At 45.1% G+C, this 15,799-nt stretch overlaps 3 long non-coding RNA genes across 3 annotated transcripts; 2 read left to right on the top strand and 1 right to left on the bottom strand.

Annotated features, from left to right (window-relative positions):
* Positions 1-94: 94 nt before the first annotated feature.
* Positions 95-1,942, bottom strand: LOC129602981 (uncharacterized). The gene is made up of 2 exons (XR_008692493.1): positions 1,811-1,942; positions 95-508 (listed from the first exon to the last, which is right to left on the bottom strand). It is a non-coding gene; the product is annotated as an uncharacterized LOC129602981 (long non-coding RNA).
* LOC114869329 (uncharacterized) lies at positions 1,384-2,238 on the top strand. The gene is made up of 2 exons (XR_003788141.2): positions 1,384-1,767; positions 1,858-2,238. It is a non-coding gene; the product is annotated as an uncharacterized LOC114869329 (long non-coding RNA).
* Positions 2,239-8,367: 6,129 nt separating this feature from the next.
* Positions 8,368-9,720, top strand: LOC129602983 (uncharacterized). Its single transcript, XR_008692496.1, has 3 exons — positions 8,368-8,594; positions 8,686-8,766; positions 9,027-9,720. It is a non-coding gene; the product is annotated as an uncharacterized LOC129602983 (long non-coding RNA).
* Positions 9,721-15,799: the final 6,079 nt, after the last annotated feature.

Below are 15,799 nucleotides of genomic sequence, written 5' to 3'. Positions count from 1 at the left end.
GGAGACTGCAGCCATCAATTCTCTCTTAAAAGAGCACCTTTAGCACATTCACACTGTAGCTTCCGTTCTTTAGAGAGCACACACGTTATAAAAAGAGTGTACGTGGTCGTATATTTACCAAAAAAGGCAGCGCTGACTTTTCTACTGCAATAGGAAATTCAGTTAATTCTTGATGAAAAGACTTTCTCAACCCCAGAGGAGGGTCACGTTTCGTCATCATCCACTTCCTCCGTGTGAGAAGCATTAGCCGCCTGAAAAGGGTGTTGAAATGGTCAGGACCACACTCTCTCATTTGATTCCTCTTCTTGTAAAAAGGGAACCCTGGTTACATCCTAGTGATTGTTCAACACTTCATCGTCACTAAACTACCAGGTTTAGGCAAATTATAAATTCTTATAGAGAATAACGTGACACTGGGGAACGTGCGCCTTCCTGTTTTTGTCGTCATCGTCAGGTGCTTGAATCCTGGTGCAGACCCAGGATGAGGGGCCGCGGCCTTCTGCCTCCACTGTCAAAGGATGAGAGGAAGAAAACAAACAACAAACAACAGGTTGACTGCCAGCAACTGCAAACTGGAAACACACAACCGACACAACAACTAGTTCGACACTTTCCGGTCCCCTTTAATTCACAGCTGTAGCAGTTTGTGCGTCACGTCGGCCTTTAATTAATAACGTGAAGGGCTGCGGTTCCGTAGGGCCCGTTCCAGAAGCCGACTTCGGCCTCACTGGCCTCCCAGGCTCGTCTGAGCCGTCACAGCTCGTTACAGCCAACCTTTTTCTTTGCCGTGTCGCTGTGGCCTTGACGTCTGCAGCCGCACGGGCCACTGATTGACATCAGGTTCTGATTAAGCCGGCATATACAGGTTGACCCATACAGCTGCAGCCGGCCACCTACACTGGTATCCTACACTCTATTTGGTGAAAGAACGTCACGCAGCCCCATACGTACGCTCAGTCACTTCTTAAATAAGGAAACTCAACACTCAGTGCAGCTACAGTTGTAGCTGCATGGGGAAGTCAAGCGTCTGATTCATGGTGCATCGGTCCAGAGTAAGATGAGGAAGTTGCACAGCGCCGTGCATGGTGTATTATTAAATGCACAATGGCAAAGCAGCAAATGTGGGGATAATTACGAGCGCGAGGACCCTCCGGGTCCCGGGTGGTCCGGCCGTGGGGGCCCCACAGGAAAAGCTGTGGAGGAGAGGCCGCGTCCCACCCACAGGAAGCTCCCAGCGGCGCAGACTAAACACTGGGGCTCGTCCTTGGACCAGAACAGGTGACGCTCAACGGGCCAAAGGTGACGTTCTGAAATTATTGTTATCACTAATGGGGACGGGGAGGAGTGCGATCGTAAATAATAACGCACTTGTTGGACCTCAGATGGACTGAAGAACGTTTTCAGTTGTAACGACAGCGAGCTTGGTTTTCAGCTCCACAAGCACAAGGGAAGCGCACAACTGGCACACAAGCTAAAATGTCTCAGCAAACCATTATCTCCGAATCTGCGAGCCGCAAAAGCCTTCAGCGGCGTTTCTCAACCGTGACATGTTGACACTCGGTTTCCACATATTTCCTGAGAGCGAGCTCTGCAGTTATCTTCCTTGTTTTGACTTCCTCTTCGCTGCGTCGACGCTCGGTGGTCAAACCGACCGTCTTGTGCGCGGTGTCATCACTGTGAGCGCTCGCAGAGGGAAGAGGAGCACGGCGCCGGGGGGCTCGCCGGTACCGGGTCGGATGGTGCGTTTCCAGGCATCGGGCGCGGGAGGTAAAAGCGTGTGTGTGTGTGTGTGTGTGTGTGTGTGTGTGACCTTTCGTCTGTTTCGGGTCCTAACCGGCGCCCTGTCCACTCCTGCAGAGACCGCGCCACGGACCAGGCCCCCCACTTAGTGTATTTGACAAGCTGAGTCGGACACTCTGTATCAGTGAGTGTCAGTTTGTCAAATACCCCAAGTGAGGTGTCACTTGTCTACAGACGACCCGGGGCGACCCGTCCGCCGGCGCCGGACCCGGCGGCAGAAGAAGCCACGGTGGAACGCTTTCATGTGGATCTGAGGAAGAAGGTTTGCAGTTGTTCATGTAGTAGAGGTGGTGACAGATATTTTCTATATGTTAGTATGTCCTTCTTGACAAAATATTTTATTTCCTGCCTTTTTGTAATTGGTAGAGATAAGATAAATGTGCACTGATAATCATCAACTTTTGGTTGCTTATTAATATTAAACTGTACTAACGTGTCTTCATTTCTGACAATCTGATGAGATCGTTTGAGTTTCACAAGTTGAAGTTGGTACAGTGACAAAGTGGTCAAAGTGTGAGGGTGGCGGCGCCTGTGCAATAAAGACTGATCTGTGCTATTTAACACCCAGAGGCCCGCGAACGCGCCGCCGCCTTATCAGCCAACCGACGTGTCAAAGATGGCGCTTATCGGACGGCCTCGCGTTTCCTGTTCCTCTGGGGACGCGGTGCGTTTCTTAAATAGCATGCGCGAGAGCGTCGCCAATTAACGACTCCGTCCTCGCCGTTCCCGCCGACGCTCGACACGTGTTGCACGCGCTCGGCCCTGGTCATTGCCGCCTGGGTCTTATCCGCATCGCATCAAGCGGCCATCGATCATGTGTTAATGCATCGCGTTCCAGCGGTGTGAGAAAGCGGCTGTAGTGTTTTATCTGCACGGACGGTGCTTCGGCGCATTTATTAACTGGCTGTCGCCCAGCTTTTCAAATCTGCTTAATCACATTGTTAGGAGCTGGAGGCAGAGCGCTTGGTCACGCGGCCCTCGTTGATTTTTACACGTAAGTTTTTTTGAAGGTCGTCCAAATGTCAGCTTTTACTGAGTCTTGTCCGGCGTCCAAGGCTGCAGGACGCGTACCAATCAGCTTTTAAAACCCTTCTTTATGTACGTCGAGCATCGGCTCCCTAATAAACCCAGCAGAGACTGTGTCTGTGCTCGCGCTCCTCACCTGCCAACGTGACGTGTGCGGGCCGGCGCGAGGTCAGCGGCAGCTGCCGAGGCGCGCGGCTACTGTTTGGCACGCGGTGACCGGTTAACGTTTAACCCGCCCTCCCTCCGGCCGCTCGCGCGCCTTTACGCGCTGCGCCGTGAACCTCGTCATTGGCTGCTGTGAATCACTTTGTCCAGTAAGTGGTGGTAGAGCTTTACTCTTTGATTTTCATCTGATTTCACTTCGATTATTTGTCCGGATGGTTTCACGTGGAGTCTAATTTTAAACAAGCCGATAAGCTAATGTAATACACACGTTGACGTAGCCGCGTATAGTAGTTTAGCGTTTTATTACGGACCCAAACAAGATTGCAGGATTGAAGATTAACGTAATTTAATACACATGTTGACGCAGTCACATAGTTTATAGTTTTATTATTGACCCAAAAAAGATTGAATGGTCCTCTTTGTTTATAGTGACACAAGCTCTGTAAATCAGGTCACTGAGCAGAATGTAGGTCTCCAAAATACACTATATCTTTTCCAAACTGCACTGTATTTGTCTCATTCTGTCGTCCTTAACAATGATCCGACTCATTAATCTAGATGCGGCTCATAGAGATGCATGTGATGATGAGTCAGTCACAAACAGGCTGTAAAACAAACAGGCCTCTTTGTGATGGTTGCGCACATTTTAAAAACGGACTAAACTAATCAGTAGCAGCGTGAAAGTTCCCAAGGGTGAAAAAAAACACACATAAGCGTCATCATTTGTGCTGCAGACGCACTAGACGTGACAGTGGTGATCTTCAGGTAGAGGCTCAGCTCAGACCTGCTCCACACGGAGAAATGAGTCAGGGCACAAACGAAAGCGTGTGTTCAGTCAGAAAAGAGAAGCAGCTGCTACAAATGAATTACTGCACCTATGAACCAATGGAAATCGTGTCAGCTCCGCTTCGACTGCACGTTTCTTCATCGCACTGTGTGACTGACGCCCAACACCGGTTCCAGCGATAACAAACACTGCACAGACCTACACATGAGAACGATTTGAAACGTTAGGTCAAATAAACTGAGGACGCGCGTGTGTTTTCTTCTGAACTACATGGAGCGAGGGTTAAGGGTGGAGGAGTCCATTCATCTCGGACACAGAATGATGAAAGATGAGTTGACTATTTACTACCTGTGGTGAAAACTTAATAAACCATGACTTACGCTGATGTCAGACCTGCAGCAATGAATCAATTAACGGAGCAAGTGAAAAATAATCGTTACCTATTTTGGCAATAATAAAATGTGCATGACGTTAAACAGAACGTCTTTGGGTTTTATTTTTCTGGTCAAAAGCCCAGTTTGAACTCCCAGCTTCCAGGCTTAATCAATAATTCATTAATTAGCTCCGTGGATGACGTGGTTGAGATGAAACTGAAGATCTGAGTAGCAAAAAAAAAAACAAAAAACAAAAACAATATGTAAATGACAGACGTCCGAACTTAACTAGTGTCTGAGAGATGCCTGAAGATGGAGGTGTTAAAAAAACAACAACAGCGTAAAAGTAAGTTAATGATTATCTTGGGCTGTTGTTGTGTTGGATAAAAGCAATGAAAGCTCCCGCCAACAGCAAAGCGACCACTGTCCAACCTGCGTCAACGTGGGGACGATTGATGATTAACGCATCAGCCTGGCATCTAAACTGTGCAGCTCAACACACAGCTAATATCGCAGGGTTTTCACTGAATCCTCTTCACCCCACGCGAGCATTGACAAACAGATCATCCTGACTCTGACTTATTATTATTCTATCAAACAAAGCCATATTTGCAGGATCAAAAAATTGATTAAACTTCATAATGAGATGGGGGGAAAAAAAAGTTTATTACACTGAAAAGATTCTTTGCCTTCACACAAATCCCTGTAATTGCCGCGCTTCTAACTTCCAGCTGCACCAGGAGCTGAAATCCGTTTGTACTAAAATATGCAGCAGAATGTGAAAAATTGTGGTAGGAGGAATTCAAAGTTGTGCCTTTACATATGTTATAAATCAAGCGCAGTTTTCTTTAATTTCTCATTTTGGTTTATTTAGAGACGCCGGTCAAATTAGCTAAATTATGCTGCATACAAATGCCGGGCCTCCTCTGGGCTCTGGACGTTTAGAAATGCAAAGGAGTGAAAACACCCCCGTAGACGTTCCTACACAATGAACTGACAAAGCGGAGGAAGCACACATAGTGGCGCTTGGACACATTTACAAAGGTTATAAAGTCAGAACTGGAGCTCCCCCTCTGGGAGACGCTGCAGCTCAGAAATACGCCGTGTGGGCTTCGGATTCTGGTCAAGGTCTGAACAACCCTTTAATTCTCGCACACATGTTCAAACCGAGCCGTGAGTTCACGGTGGTTCACGGCGGCTCTGGGGGTCTGCTTTGAATCACCGTCCCGTCGCTGAAACCTGCCGACATCGAGTGGAATGCGTTTCCCCATCTCTGCGCAGTGTTTCCAGTGCCACCAGCTCCTGCTGACGCCGCGCTCCACTCCGGCGCTCAGCAGTCGGACAGGTTTTCTTCTAATCAAGCCCCGTTCGCTTCATCTCCAAACGCACCTTTGGTTGGCGCCGCCGGGCTGCTGGAGTTCATCCTCATCAATCAGGGCTTCGCCTTCTGATCAGCGCCTAACGTCGGCCCGGTCGTAAACCAAACTGGGCTTTGGGGTCATCCTGCCTCTGCCCGGCAGATGTGGAGCCTTATTTTAGCTCTGATAATGGGAGAAATGTGAATCCCGGTGACTCATGCGTGGCTGAACACAGGCGCGAACACCAGGCGTGTCTGGGTCATCTCAGATCTGCGTGGAGGCGCGTTGTCAACGGGCCGCTGGCATCGTTAAGTCACTGGAAACAATGACAAACAAGGAGCTCGCTTCGGCAAAGCGCTCAGCAAAACGTTCCCCCGTCTGATCTGAGGCCGACAGAGAGGTTCAAAGCCTCCAACAGTCAAAGCCTCTTAGCCCACCTGAATGATTTAATGGCTGTGGGTGCGTCCTCACATGTGGGAATATGGGAAGACTTGTTCCCGTGAAGGAAAGAAAGGAAAACAGCCATGACAAACTCAAACAGGCCATTTAGTGCTATAAGTTGTCTGAAGCCAAATAAGCTAAAAAAACTGCTCACAACTGGAACTGTTTTGCGTAATCAGCTGGTGCCGGTGTCCAGTGCCTTCCTGATGTGGAGTCATTTGCTTCCCAGGACAGGCATGTTCTGTTCTTTCTACATATCTTCCCTATTTATTGTGATTGGACTGTTCTGCTTCTTTGAGTTCAACTGTCGCCAAAGGGAAAGCGGGAGGACATTAACTAGCGCTGCCCTGGGTCCAATCCTGCCTCACACACAGACCGACGCATTAACGCCACCAGGCGGACGGTCTGCGGTCGTCAGTCCGGCGCTTCGGGCCACGAGCGGCTCAACCGCTGGATGGAAAACAACAAAAACACGAGCGGCCCTCGAACGCCTCACAGGTAAGAAGAGCTGTCGTTTCCTGCCATGATGCAGCGGATAATTACACCAAGCACATTCAGCACAAACTGCAGGTCGGCCTCACGGGGGGGGGGGGGGGTCTGCAGCAACTCACTCCTCGACTCCCGCACATTTTTCCCCCCTCCGGCGTCGTGCACGAGAAACAATCGAATGCTAGATGGAGCGGGCCGTATAAGTCCAGTGGATGCAGCCCGTCTGAGCGGCGCCGGCTCCCCTCAGAGGGGCAGCGTGACCCCGCGCCTTGTGGATGCCGCCGTCTATGTCACGGCGACTCGGAGCCTGGAGGAGCCGAGCATCCTCTTTTCAGGAGACCGTTAATTGAGGTGGAAACGTGGCTGAAGGAGGATTGCGTGTTCCTCGCGTGCGACTGAAAAAGTCGCTCAAATAAAAACACAACAGTTCAGATAATTACCTTTCCCCGGGATCAGTAATAGGCTCGGTGAGAAATAGCTCATTGCAATGACGCTCAACCGAGGAAGAGCTTTGTTTGAGAAGACGATAACGTGTGTTTAAGGTGCACACGTTCAAATTCAACAGAAATAGCAGCCTCAGATTTTAAATTGGTCTTGTTTTTCCACATTACCTCCTCCATTAGAACATGTAGAAATATTATAATCAGTGTTATAATAATAAGACAGACATATGAAAACCCTAAGAGAAATGAAGCTGTCAAAACAGTTATAACCTCCCATTCACCAGAATAGGAACACTGTCCCTTTAAATCTACAGTATGTAGATGTGTGTGGAAACCTGCTCTGTCACGTCTTTATTGTGATGTGCTGTCAGAGGCTTCTGTGACCCAGGTTCGCTGATGGTTTTAGAGCGAGGCTCACTCCCCCGACCAATCACAGGAGCAGTACTGTAGGCTTTTGCAGCATCATGCTTGCATCACTGCTGCCTCACTGTCTCGGTTCCGCTAAAGTGATGCAGATAATTATTGTGCAGTAAATCCAATAATATCCAAAAAGAAGTGTATGAAAACAAATGTTGCCTAGAATAGAAAAGAGGAAACATCCAAAAGTCCAGCATATTGGTAATGTAAATGTAAAATAGCAGTTATTGTAAATAAACAGACAAATAATAAACAAAACATAATGGTTTAACAGTCTTGTCTAATCACAGTTAGAAATGTTTGAGTAATGACTCAAATCCTTGGACCCATAACAACGTCTGACTCACCTTTATCGCTCCAGACTCAATTTTAGTTGTTTCTAAAATGCCACTGGTGCCTGTCACATCCAGGAGAAGCTACTTACAGGAAGCCTCATCGACGTAACATTTATCTTAACATCTTTAAACTATTGCCCAGTCTTTGCTCACTTACACAGAACCGATGGTCCTGAAATGATTATTTATGAACAAATATTGAACGCATCTGATTTGTGCCGCTGGGGTCCTCACTCTGACCTCTGTGTGGAAAGGCTAAACATTCAAGTTTAAATTAAATGAGATCATGGCTTAACTCCAAACCTGCACTAATCGCTGTAATGGGATGAAAGTGTTCCACACTGACCGGCAGGAAAAACTCACTAATACTGTACATGATGCAAAACATGAGATGGTTATGACCTGGGGGTGTATTTACTGCACCTTAGGGCCAGTGATTTTATGATCTCAGCCTGATGAACCTAGACTTTATACAACCATCCCAAGTTGCTTCAGCGATATATGGCGCATTTCTAGGACTCGTGCTTGTTGCTCTCGCACTAGACCTGCAAAGAAATCTTTGCAGGCAAAATTACTTATAAAAAGTAATAAAAGAAGTGAAAAAGCACAATAAAATCCAGAACCAAAGTTTGCTTAAAGAATATGATCATCAAATTGTCAGTGGCAAAGCAAATCATATTGTTATACTGTTTGCAGCATCAAAATCATCTCAAATGCGCTGTAGGTAATGAGTTTTAAATTTAATTCACGGGCTGTTGCAAAGTAGAGCAGTAAACAAATGTGAACCAGATGTTAAGGAGATTTTTAATGCATGCACGAATACAAGTCAAACACAGATGAAATACAAATGCATGCTGTGCTTTGTATTCGACAGAGGTCTGGACGCTGTCGTTGGATCCTCTCCCTTTGCCGCTGTGCTCACCAAATGGGAGCACAAACAATGGCGCATGCAGCTACAGGTGCTTTGAGATGTAAACACGAAATTACCTCAGAAAGTAATGAACATCTGGTTCAGCTTCAGCCGAATATCTTGTGTTTTTCTACAAGCAGATATCCTTCATTCTGTGAAATATGCCAGTATCTGTGCTCTGTTATGGAAAAGCGGCTCGTCAGACAGTATACAGGACCGAGGTAGCCATCACTGTTCACCTCCCTCCATGTTTATCTGGGTAAACACCTGATGCAGCTCCTGGGTCACCGTCAGAAACAAGCTTCACAGTCTCACGTACATCAGCTTTTAGAGCATTAAGGAAGAGGAAACGCAGATGTATTTTCATCAATTTTATGTCCCAGAGACTGGGGATAATTCACACGAGCTCATCATGAAGGTACACAGTAATTAAGTGACTGTTCACTGTCTGCCTTTGTAATTGGAGCCTTTAATTTTGCAGAAGATTTGCGTTGGGACTGGTTGGAAGTGAGGAAACTGGACCCGTCAGCTGATGCACCACTGGGAGACTGACACTGTGTCAACTAGATTAATCAGCGGCAATAATGCAAAGCACTGCATAATTCGGCCACTGAAGGTGCACGTACAGTCGAAAGAATCCATATAATTACTGATCAACAGCGCCGTCAGTCGTCTGAGTGAACACCTCTGTATTTAGGAAAGCGTGAAATTAAAACTGCTGTTCCATTTCCTGACCTGTCCAGGGAGTAGCCTGCCTTCAGCCCAGTGACAGAGGGACTGCCCCCCCCCAACCCTTAACAGAAAAGGCAGTTTGGCTAATGGATGGATGGCTGTTCAATTTTATGCTGATTCATCCTGCAGGATTAACTGGACTCGTTTCAAAGTTGCAATTTGGTGTTGAAATAGCTCATAATAGATGATTTACATGTTGTTTTGGGGAAATGGTAAAACTGTGGTTTTACAACAATGTGTTACAATCTCACTAACCCACCGAAAAACAAAATGGCTGAACTACGAACTAAACAGCTGCTAAGGCCGAGGCAGACTAACAAAGTTTGTAGAAACTGGACTAGACTTCAACCAACCAAATAAGAAATAATTGAATATTTAATTTATTGAAGCAAAAATATAAAGAAAAAGTACAAAATCAACATAAACAATGCATTAAAGCAACTCTAAACACTAAATCACTGCTCAGTTTTTAGTCAAGCGTTTTTAGGAGAATAGTAAAAAAACATCACTGCTCAAACAGGAACAAACAAACTTACAGAATGACAGAAAACAAAACACAAACCAAGTGATAGACACGACAATGAACCAATCAACAAAGTGCATGTTAGACATGAACGTTTGTACTGTACACAAGATATGGCAGCAGGTGAAGGTGATTGACAAGATTAGACCAGACAGGAAACAGGAAGAGGAAGCGACGTCACACTCACCAGACCAGAACAACGGAACAGCGCCCCTGAAGGCCAGAGGCCGAACTGCAACACAATGATGCCAAGATTCAAAAGTGGGATTGAATTTTAAATAGTAGGTGCAGTGTAGTTTTTTTCCCACTATCCTTCCAATGAAAATCTAGCTCAAGACAGATCTTCTGTTGAAGAAGACAGAAGACAGTGAAGACATAATAGAACATTATTGACCTGTGTCGCATGTGGAGAATTGTGGCTGATCTGCATATGTTACCAGTAGATAGACGGCCTGTATTGTCTACCCTGAAGGATCTTTTTTATTTAGAGAAGAGCATCTGGATTAAGGAAAACAATTTTCAAGAGAGATGAAATGCAGAATCAGTGACAACGCAAACGATAAGGATGAGACAATGTTTAGCAAACGACAGCAGCGAGGAGAGAAAGGACCCTTTTCTTTACTTCCTGTGTTTTGACTGGCTCACAGGTGTTTCAGCTGATCAGCATTTATAAATGCCTAAACGCCGTTGCACTGGGAACACGGTGAATAATAAAGTATTCCAGAATAAATACAAATAACCTTAAATAGAAAATGATTCGGATTCAACCCAGCTGCTCGTCTCTGGAGGTATTTACTAATCTGTGTGTTGATTTGCTATAATGACTATCGCTAGCACGACCTGCTATTCTGAGCTTCACAGGTAAAACACAAACTGGAGGTGAAAATGGACTTTACTTGTGCATAATAATATTTGCTACCCTATATTTCTGGCCTTTTTGTTTGTCCTTGTGAATTTGTATAATCAGGATTTGCAGTGATTATCCTGGAGTGCTCCAGGTTTTTGGTACAGGTTCAGAATTTTCTGTCACACTGCTAATTTATGTTTTTGTTGTGCATATTCGTAGTCTTTACACACCTGTTCTGTTTATTCTGATACCTGTTTCCCACTACACAACACTTGCATCCAAGTGCTGTAAGTTATAGTCACTGCCTTGTATCATGTTTTATTACACAAAAAGGCAAAGTTCTTATTTACTTGTTTGGTCAGATGGTTTTGTTTAACATACTGTAAATTCCTTTTGCTTTTTAATCGACTGCTGCTTATTTTTGCTATTTAATGGTATCATTTAAATTCTTTCCATGCATCCATCACCTCTATTCCTCCCTCATAAGGGTTGCAGGGGAGCTGGAGCTAATCCCAGCTGAGAGGCAGGTTACACCCTGGATAGGTCACCAGTACATGACAGGGCCAACACTCACTGTACAGTAGAGAAAGACACCCATTCACACCTAATGTAGTATGAACTTAGCGTAACTGCATGTCCCTAGCCCTGCCTCAATCCTAACTGTAAGCATCTCTAATTGTTACTGACAGTCATTATTAGCATTCATTATGGGGCTTTTAAGGTTAAATAAATTCATTTCAAAACCAATGAGCATTAGTACTGAGGATCAATTCCCAGTTATTGATTACCATGTATGAATTACATTCTAAAAAGATAATAAATATCAACAATGCAGCGTTGCAGTTGTCTAAAGGTGACTGACACACAGTACATTCGCGTTTTGATAGCGAATTTGGGTAAATTAGTTAAAACTGCAAGAAAAGCCATCTGGGAAATAATGGCGGCATTTGCCTAAAATGAAAATCTGGCTCCTCACTAAAAGGGAAAGGTGAACCATTACTGTGGCATAAAAACTCACATAGTTAGCTTGTGAAAGCTGGCATTATAGTGGGTTATGTCACTCAGGATGTTCTGGAAATTGTCTTCTGAATTGCACAACAGTCTTTTTCTGCAATGGATATGTCTGGACCAAAGGACGTCATGTGTAACCCGGTCTCTCTCTCTCTCCCCCTCTGTCCAGAAATTATGTTTCCAGCCACGTCCATAAGTGTTTGGACAGAAAGGCCATTTTCATTATTTTGGCTTCCAAAGCGGCTAATGGTTTTGAAAAGAAACAAATAAAAATGTGCCTTGGCTGTAAACCGTCAGCTTTTATTTAACGTTTTGCCAAAAAATAGTGTTGGAATTGGAACTATTTTTATACATCGTGTGTTAGAGGCTCAGAAGTAATTGAATAAATGGGTGCTAAGCGGTTCCGTGACCAGGTGTGTGTTGTTTCCTCGTTACTCATTCTAACATATGCAGGAAAACATTTAGCGCTGATTAAAGCGCAGCCTTCGCATGTGGAATCTGTTGTTCACCGTCCGAGGAGCTACTCCTGCCAGTCAATCGTCGGGTTGGAATGATAAAAAAAACATTAGGTGTGGCCCCACCAACTACTTCAGTGATTTCTATTGATCTCAGCAAAAGAGCTTGAAACAACACAATACAACATCGTCCTACTGAATCTTTCCTCATGCAGCCGTTAGCGCCGAGGCAACAATAGAGAGAAGACTTCAGAGCAAGATGTAGATTAAGCTCAAAAGAACAGTGCAAAGCAAACTTGCACGCTTTCTCACGAGAGATGATGCAAAGATCAACCAGGGTGAGGAACCCCCTCATCCTTAAAGCCTCTAACCAAGAGTCGCTTTATTGATGAGGTGCCTGGAAAGCGCAACAGCACAATGAATTATTTATTTGTGTATATTTTCTTAGATTCATTGATCAAATGTTTATTTCTACATTATAGGAAAAGTCCAGAATGATGGGGTGCCTTTTGGAAGAACAGCGTTCCATCCCTCCGATCGATACCCATATCCTGCTGTGCTGCTTGAGTGAAAACACTCACTCCACCAACCTCCAGCTTCAGAAAGTCTCCAGAACATCTTGGCATCGGGGCTGTTCCTGCATAATATTTGCTCTGCGACTGGTGAGAGGCTGCCGCATCTGCACGAACTGCACAGTCAACAAAACCATAAAAGAATAAATGCATTACTGTAGCGAGCGCTTTCTATATTAACAAAGGCCACGCTGTTTTCTTAACCATTAAACAAGTGCTTTTACTGCCAAAATAAAAGCCCAAACAAGTTTAGCACTGCCGTAGTCGCTACAGCAGTAAATAGCTTACTGAGAAAATATCCTCATATGACTAGTGTAGTCAGACAGTATATCCCCTTCCTGGTCCAGTCCACTGAAGGACTCTGGTTCCAGTATGAGCAAACCCTTTGAAGGCCATGAATTACTGCCAGACAAAAATGTCCGCGATAAGCGTGCCTGCAACATTTAACACCTGCATTATGTGCTTCAGCCTGGCCCATGCCTGCGGAGCATACATGAGATGAGTTCAATGGAACTGACTGCTTGAGATCCTAATGCTAAGACGTAACATTATTATAAAGACCAAGGTACAGTAAATGACAGTATTTCAGCCCCATAAAAGTGTTCCATTAAAGTGTTTCCTCCGGCTAAAACCACCCGAGCACCACGGCAAGAAAATCAACATACAAATGAGTTTCTCCGGGTAAATGTTTGGCAAGAACTCACCATAACAACTTACTGCCACTATCAGTAACTCTGATTTAAGTTAGTGGTACGTTAAGCCCGACGCCACCCCAAGCCGAAGGAGGCCGGAGATAAAGGCGAAGGGTGTGTGGGAGCGCAGAGAAGAAAAAGCAAGGCTTCGCCGAGGCAAAGTGCCAAGGCTCCGGCGCAGACCTTCCTCCGCCGAAAAAGTGGGAAATCTGCGAAAGTGGAAACTCAAGGTTGCAAACAAACAGCGCGAGGATTCCCAGTATGAGCCCCAGGGGAGGCATTAGCCGAGCGCTGACGAGGTTTGTAAAATAGAAGCAAGCACATGAAATGTCAGTCGTTCAAAAGGAAACCCGGCTCTAAATGAATTATTGTTTATAGAGCGTTTTTAAAATTAAGATCTTCGCTTCAGGCGTCTGAATAAGCGCCGGGACTCCTGTGGTTTCTGCTGCCGGGCGCTTCTTGTCCTCCTCTCCGCTCCTCGGAGGCCGGGTTGAAAAGGCTCCACCGCCGGTCCGACGCGGGCCGCGCCGCCGAGACGGACGTCCCAGAAAAGACCAAGGTAAATGCAGATGAAAGGGAGGGATCCTTGGCCAACGGCAGCTCCCTGGGAGCGAGCCAGGGGTGGTCACATGGGTGAAGGTTTACGATGGTGCAACACTCGAACTCAGTGACCCCGGGTTGGTTCACCCACACCCTGCATCGAACACACATCATCGATTGAAAAAGGATATTATGAACAATAAAAACACCTCGCTTTGAATCGAGATTTGCTTTAACAGACAAAAAAGTGTTTGCCAAGTAAAAGCAAACTGCTCAGTAGATGTGAGGTCAAAGACTTGACAGACAACAACATCTACGTCTTCATCTAAACTAATTCCTGTTCAATCATACTTGAAAAATACACTGTTTGCATATAAGGTTCAACTCAAACTAAGATCAGAGTGTAAACTAATCCAGATTATTCAGACACAGTTCGATCGGCGTCTCCCTCGACTGCGACAGTGACTGTGAAGCGCCTGGAACAGGAGACGCCTGCACAGCACTGTCAAAATTCACCAGTTGGTCCTCGACGAGGCTGGAAGAAGAGCGGCGCTGATGCACAATGCGAAATATCCTCGAAGGTTTGAAGAATAGGATAAACACACACAGTTCAGAAGAATCCAGCCAGAGGAAGAAACGATCAGGTCCAGGTACTTTATATTCACTCAGTGTAGGCCGTCCTCATTATGTTGTTTCCAGGTGTCTGTATTGGCTGGTTGTATTTTGAATAAATAACCCTGACACAGCAACACGCACAAGCACTTATTTAGTGCAAATGAGGGTTTTATTAAAATCTTAATTGAAAACTTGACACCTCGTCTCACCCCACCTGAAAAACATTGCATTCATTTGTAAGTTCACAGATGCACCGCGTTCCCAGACCATCAACAATAGAGGCAGACAGAGCGAGTCAAAATGTCACGGGCTGAAGTGAAACCGAGTGCGACGCGTCCACGGAGCTTTAAGGTTATATATTTGGTGCATATCGTCCGGCGCAGGGCCGTTGGAGAAACATTGGATGTAAGTGTTTGAGTGGATGTACAATGTCTGCGAGGCGGCGTTGACCTTGTGCTGCCACCTGTTATACATCATGTATAATTTGTACCGACTAAAGCAGCGTTTTCACCCAATACTGGCTATAAAAGACTGATGTTCACAAATCAGTGAGTTGCACTTCGCTCCGTCTGAATATCTACAGATATATAAACAGGATATATATAAATTGTTTGATGTGACAATTTGTTTTTGCTGGTTTTTCAGCCAGTTTTGTACCTTTTTACAATATGCTGAGCTGCGATGGGCCGATGAAAGATGGAGCCGAGAGGTTCTGGGGCCCCCAGGATACAGTAACATTAGTCACACCGAGCTGCTGGAAGCCCTGACTCTCCTTTTTTGCGAGCTCCAACGAAGAAAAGTAAACTTCAGGCCACAAAAATACGAAAAGCAAAGTGATGTCGCGCTTGCAGAAATGACGGCGTCTGTTTGTAGTCAGCTCTGGGGCCGAAGCCTTGTACATTTTCTAGTTTTAGTCCCATGAGAACACGACATCTAGGAATGCAATGTGATGATTTATAGGCGTTGTCCAAACACATTCATAAACTATTTGTTAGCACACATTTACAATACTTTGTGGCATAACTAAACTGTTTGTCTAAAATCATGCACGTAAAAGCACTTGTTTTGAGATTCACCATAGTTAAGAGATAAATGGATTCTAAACAATTAGTGAAATTGAAAGTGCTAACAATATAATTATGGTCTAGTCCAGATTGTAATGAATGATTATAATAATAACAATTAGATAATCATAATTTCAATGAATTATATTATAATAATAATTAAAGTGAAGTAAAACATTATATTATTCCTCTGAATTGTAGTT

The sequence above is a fragment of the Betta splendens genome, chromosome 14, assembly GCF_900634795.4.
Source record: "Betta splendens chromosome 14, fBetSpl5.4, whole genome shotgun sequence".
Lineage (NCBI taxonomy): Eukaryota > Metazoa > Chordata > Actinopteri > Anabantiformes > Osphronemidae > Betta > Betta splendens.
The sequence above is the reverse complement of the archived record's forward strand: the minus strand, read 5'-3'. Positions and strand labels throughout refer to the sequence as shown.